The following is a 6855-nucleotide window of genomic DNA, read 5'->3' on the forward strand; positions in this document are numbered from 1 at the left end:
CCTTGCTGTCCTTGCACAGGCCATAGACTACACCATTGTAAGATTGCACTATGCTTACATAAACTATGTCTTGAGTGGACTTGAAGTTAGTACATCTGGCACTAGAGGGTCTGCTATTGGTGCTTGGGAAATAGATAATGGGAAAGCTTGAAGGGTTTTCTGTGCATGTTGCAAATTCTTTCATAATCAGTTAAAAATAGATACTTTTTGTAGTTGTTTCTGTCAGCTATATAATGCCTCACAGCCTTGAATAAAATTGGCACTATTGGACATCCTCCTTGGTGCTCCTCCTGCCCCCATCTCTTTGTCTCTTAATTTCTTTTCACCATCCTCTTACCCTCGCGTTCCTTATCAATTTGTCACACCAGCTGTAACAGTGAACAGCGAGGTTTCTGTCCTGGCTCACACTGAGGGCCCCTCACTGTGTCCTTTGCACAGTAATACATGGCTGTGTCCTCAGTTCTCAGGCTGTTAATCTGCAGATACAGCGTGTCCTTGCATTTGTCTCTGGAGATGGTTAATCGGCCCTTCACAGAGTCTGTGTAGCTTGTGCTACTTCCATCATAGCTTATATATATGACCCACTGCAGCCCCTTCCCTGGAGCCTGGCGGACCCAGTACATGTAGTAGTTGCTGAAGGTGAATCCAGAGGCTGCACAGGAGAGTCTCAGATATCCCTCTGACTTCACCAGGTCACCCCCAGACTCTACCAGCTTCACCTCACACTGGACACCTTCAGACAGAAGACATCTTGGTCAGAAAACTATCACATATCCTGTTTTTCTCTCGCTCACATTCACTCACATAATCAATTTCTTGGACGGGACTGTTGGAGATTATGCTGAGTGAAATAAGTCAAACAGAGAGAGTCAGGTATCATATGATTTCACTTATTTGTGGTGCAAAGAAATAACACAGAGGGCATGCCTGGTTGGCTCATTCATTAAGTGTCTGCCTTCAGCTCAGGTCATGATCCCAGGGTCGTGGGATTGAGCCCCGCATTAGGGTCCCTGCTCAGCCAGAAGCCTGCTTCTCCCTCTCCCACTCCCTCTGCTTCTGCTCCCTCTCTCATTGTGTCTCTCTCTGACAAATAAATAAATAAAAATCTTTAAAAAAAAGGGGGGGAAAAGGAGGAAATGGGGAGCTGGAGAGGAGAAAGAAGTTGGGAGAAATTGTAGGGGAGACAAACCATGAGAGACTGTGGACTCAGAGGAACTAACTGAGGGTTTTGGAGGGGAGACAGATGGAAGGTTGTGTCCTGGCAGGGAGGTTTGGGTCTGGGATCACTGACATGCCCTCACTAGGTGTCTACACAGTAGTACAGGGCCAGGACCTTGGTGGCACTGAGATCAGTCAGCTGCAAGAACTCGTTCTTGGAGGTGACTCTGGAGAAGGACATGTGGCTCCTGTTGGATGAGCTGTCATGTGTGCTTTACCTATGATTTATAAAGCAATTCTCTGACCCCAGTCACTTGGGGTTGGTGGATTCAATTCCACCAGAAATTACTGCATGAAACAGAGAATCCAGAGAGAGTAATGGTGAGGTGCAGGGTCCGTGAGGTCCTCACCAGTCATGGGCCTGACTCCTGAAGCAGCACCTGGGACAGGACACCTGGGCACAAAGCCTACTCACTCACAACAATCACAAACATCCCAGTGGAGCCATGTCTGACATCTGGACCATCTCCTTCGGGAGCTATCACCAGACACAGAGAAAGGCCTAGAAACTCATATTCCTCCAGACCACAGCTCTGCTTCCCTAGAGACCTTACCCTGTCTGAAGAGAGAGCTGTGAGCTCCCACACCTGAGAGTGGATTTTACCCTAGAGGTTGAGGAGAAGTTTGCATGTGTGGGAGGGATTCTGTCCTTGGAAGTCAAAAGGGACAGAGTCAGGCTGCTCTGGACCTTCCAGCACCACCTGTGGGTATCTCCTTGTTGAACTCATGAGGCATGTTGTTCTGGGATGGGTGAGCCTTTGGTCTATGAGCTGTGTTGGAAGCAGGTCAATAGATGGCCTCACTTTCTGAGTATAAGTATAAATATTGAATAAATGAGTGATTCAAAATTCATTTTAATCTGAACTATTTTTTCAAAAAGATAGTTAATGGGATCCACACTTTGTAGCTACAGCTTTCCAAATGCACAACTCCTTGCAGAGCATGGGTGCATCTGGAGACCTTTGATCCTAATGGTCTCTGATGATGGGCTTTGTCTGACAAGATGTTTGCAAAACGTGTAAGTGATATCTTTTTCCTCAAGCGCAGGAACACCAACACAAGGCACCTATGCTGTGATCTGTAGATACAGTTCCAATACTTGGAGGGTGCCACCCTTGTCCTGAGAAATCCACATCACACAGGGGCCTGTTATCTCTGGAAGGGGATCTTGCTTTAAATAAAAGTGGGTAACTTTTCTCTTATGCAGCACAAAGATGATTATTAATTCAGGCATGGAGTTAATGATACTCAAGGAAAAGGAAGGAAATGGTGTTAATGACCCGGAGATTATTAGGATCTTAACATTAGAGGTCTAATAAGAGATTGTGTGGGTTATGTTCATATTCCTGAAAGACTTGTGGCGAGAGGATAAATGCTGTGTTGGATGAATAGACTTCAAATAGAGATCAGATGACTATAGAACAGATAGATGACAAATGGATACTTAGATAATTTTATATTATTTTGAAAGATGCTAGAGCAGAATCTTATCATTATGAACACATAAAATGGAGTGTTCATAATTGTCAATGTTTTAAAACCATATTTTCATGATGAAATAATATTTTCGTGTCAACTTTGGGTGGACACCTAAGTAAGGGCATGTGTCAGTGTTTTTATGGATAAGCTCAGCTTCCACTTAGGGTGGTGATGGTTCCTGGAGATATTGGTTGTTGTGCTATTTTGTGTAAGCTCTGGAGCAGCTCTTCCCCTATAACACCCCATGGCATATATCTTTGATACCTAAGTCATATCGTAAGCAGGATCACATCTTTAAATGGAAAGGACATAAATAAGATCCTTTGTGTTATTTAGCATCTTACAATGACTGAGTTGATGAAGGCTCAGGGGTACCTGAACCATTTCCCAAGAGTGAGAGGTTATAAGGGAAATTGAGACTCAGAGCAGGAAAACAGAGGAACCCTAAGCATGGGTTTGTTCACAGCAACAGCCACTGTAGAGCCCTACAGGAATCTGTCACTTCACAGCTCCTCTCTGCACCTACATCTGGGGCTGGGACTCATGGTCAGAGGGTCCTGAGGACCCCAAGTAACCAGATTCCTCCTCTGCTCCAGAGCTTACTGCCTCCATTACCTGTCATTCCATGGTCTTACTTCCCAGGGTGTCCTTAACTCAGATGTGCACTGACATATTGTTTCCAGAGTGGCTGCACCAGGTCGAATTCCCACCAACAGTGAAAGAGGGTTCCCTTTCTGCGCATCCTTGCCAACATTTGTTGTTTCCTGCCTTGTTCATTTTAGCCATTCTCACCCGTGAAGTCATATCATATTGTGGTTTTGATTTGTATTTCCCTGATGCCAAATGATTTAGAACATTTTTTCATGTGTCTCTTGGCCATTTGAATGTCTTCTTTGGAGAAATGTTTGTTGTTTTGTTCTCCCCATTTTGTGGCTGGATGAATTGATCTTGGGTGTTGAGTTCAATAAGTTCTTTGTAGATTTTATGAATTAGTACTTTTTTATTAAGTTCAATCATATAACATATAGTACATCATTAGTTTTTTTTTTACATCATTAGTTTTTGATGTAGTGTTCAATGATTAACTAGTTGCATATAACTCCCAGTGTCCATTAGATCATCTGCCCTCCTTAATGCCCATCACCCTCTTACCCCATCTCCCTATATCCCTCCCTTCTGAACCCTCAACATATTATTCCATGTCCAGAGTCTCTTATGGATTGTCTCACTCTCTGATTTCTTCCCATTCAGTTTTCCCTCCCTTCTCCTATTGTCCTTTGCACTATTCCTTATATTCTACATATGAATGAAACCATGTGATAATTATCTTTCTCTGCTTGACTCATTTTACTTAGAGTACTACCCTCCAGTTCCATCCATGTTGATGCAAATGTTAGCTTTCATCCTTTCTGGAGGCTGAGCAATATTCCATTGTATACATGAACCGAATCTTCTATTTTTTTTTCCTCCCAATCTCATAATGCTAGAAGGGTATACTGTAGTGAGTAAAATGTGAGAATAGGTGATACTAGGACACTTTGATTCAGGGAGTAATGAATTTCAACATGTAAAAGGTAAGCTGTGTGAGAGAAAAACAAGTATGTGGAACAGAATAACTGATTTTACTTCCCTGAAACTCCACATATCTTTAGGAAAGAGATTAAAAAACAACAACAATAAACTTGTAAAATCATGAGAACAGGAAGATGGGAAAGTAAATCTAATAACAGGAGCTTAGAACCTGGAAAACATATGGCGAATTACTTATGGGTGAATGGTAACTGGCAGTAACCCATTCCACTGGATTTGGGGTAGGTAGGGAAGGAAGAATTTAAAATAAAGTCATAGAAGGGTTGCTGAGGGACAGTGGAAGGTATTGAATAAGCAGTTAGAGTGATATATGTATCGATTATAGAGTTGGTCATAAATCAGAGATTTTTTTCTGATCAAAAAAAGATATTTAATCTGAAACATTTTAAACATATTTTGCACATTACTCTTATCAGTTTGGTTATTCACAATAGACAAGACATGGAAACAACCTAAATGTTCATCAGTGGATGAATCCATAAAGAAAATGTGCTATATACATAAAAAGGAATACTATTCAGCCTTAAAGAAGAAGGAAATGGGAGCACCCAGCTGGCTCAGTTGTATCTTTTTTTTTTCTTAATTTTTATTTATAAACATATAATGTATTTTTATCCCCAGGGGTAGAGGTCTGTGAATCACCAGGTTTACACACTTCACAGCACTCACCATAGCACATACCCTCCACAAAGTCCATAACCCCACCCCCCTATTCCGACCCCCCTCCCCCCAGCAGCCCTCAGTTTGTTTTGTGAGATTAAGAGTCACTTATGGTTTGTCTCCCTCCCAATCCCATCTTGTATCATTTATTCTTTTCCTACCCCCAAACCCCCCACATTGCATCTCCTCTTCCTCACATCAGGGAGATCATATGATAATTGTCTTTCTCCGATTGACTTATTTCACTAAGCGTAATACCTCTAGTTCCATCCACGTTGTCACAAATGGCAAAATTTCATTTCTTTTGATGGCTGCATAGTATTCCATTATATATATATATATATATATATATATATATATATATATATATATCACATCTTCTTTATCCATTCATCTGTTGATGGACATCTAGGTTCTTCCCATAGTTTGACTATTGTGGACTTTGCTGCTATAAATATTCGGGTGCACATGCCCCTTCAAGATCACTACGTTTGTATCTTTAGGGTAGATACCCAGTAGTGCAATTGCTGGATCATAGGGTAGCTATATTTTCAGCTTTTTTAGGAACCTCCATGATGTTTTCCAGAGTGGCTGCACCAGCTTGCATTCCCACCAATAGTGCAGGAGGGTTCCCCTTTCTCTGCATCCTCGCCAGCATCTGTCATTTCCTGACTTGTTAACTTTAGCCATTCTGACTGGTGTGAGGTGGTATCTCATTGTTGTTTTGATTTGTACTTTCCTGATGCCGAGTGATGTGGAGCACTTTTTCATGTGTCTGTTGGCCATCTGGATGTCTTTTTTGCAGAAATGACTGTTCATGTCCTTTGCCCCTTTCTTGATTGGATTATTTGTTCTTTGGGTGTTGAGTTTGCTAAGCTCTTTATAGATTTTGGACACTAGCCCTTTATCTGATATGTCCTTTGCAAATATCTTCTCCCATTCTGTCAGTTGTCTTTTGGTTTTGTTAACTGTTTCCTTTGCTGTGCAAAAGCTCTTGATCTTGATGAAATTTTTGCCCTTGCTCCCCTTGCTTTGGCAATGTTCCCAGGAAAAAGTTGCTGCAGCTGAGGTCAAAGAGGTTGCTGCCTGTGTTTACAGCAAGTGTTTTGATGGATTCCTTTCTCACATTGAGGTCCTTCATCCATTTTGAGTCTATTTTTGTGTGTGGTGTAAGGAAATTGTCCAGTTTCATTCCTCTGTATGTGGCTGTCCAATTTTATAGTATTTTTAATTATTTATTTATTTTAAAAATTCAATTTTATTTTAAAGATTACATCTGTGGCAGAGAGTTTTACCTCTGGATCTTTCTTCTCTTTAAATTCCTCTCCCTAGCCATTTTGCTCAGAGAAGGATGGATGAATGAGTGAACAAAAGCACAAATATCAACCCAAACTCAAACAAAATACACACTGGACAAGTCTAAAGAGGTCAGAACCAAGCAAACAAAAATGCTGGGTGTGGAAGAGAGAATATAATCTCCCAGGTGGACAAAATAGGGGGATCCATTTGGTCCTGCATATATTTTGGTCTGCGTGTTAGAATAAACTAAATCCCAAAATTGTAAAGAAAGCAAAACTTATATATATACAAAATAATTGAATACAGTGAAAGTAAGCCAAAAATGAAGAATACATGTATAAAAAATATGTGTTCAAAATTCTAGTTAAAAAAGACTTCAAAACAGAGTTGTTAAAATAACAGTCATTGAATAGAAAAAAAAAAAACGAAAAAAGAAAAAGAAAATTTTAAACTGAAATAGCAATGAATCTTGAGAAACAATCTCAAATTCTGTGTAGTATTTTCCCCTAGAGCTGGACTTGTGTAGTGCTGAGTGCTCTGTACACCTGGTGTTCTATGTTATTCCAGCTGTTCTTCTGGGGGAGGGGCCTAATGCACTGATTCTCAGGT

At 40.9% G+C, this 6855-nt stretch overlaps 1 pseudogene; it reads right to left on the bottom strand.

Moving 5' to 3' along the window:
- Positions 1-359: 359 nt before the first annotated feature.
- Positions 360-3081, bottom strand: LOC116862290 (annotated as a pseudogene).
- Between the last annotated feature and the right edge of the window lie 3774 nt (positions 3082-6855).

The sequence above is a fragment of the Lontra canadensis genome, unplaced genomic scaffold, assembly GCF_010015895.1.
Source record: "Lontra canadensis isolate GAN:19392208 unplaced genomic scaffold, GSC_riverotter_1.0 scaffold231, whole genome shotgun sequence".
In the NCBI taxonomy this organism is placed as follows: Eukaryota; Metazoa; Chordata; class Mammalia; order Carnivora; family Mustelidae; genus Lontra; species Lontra canadensis.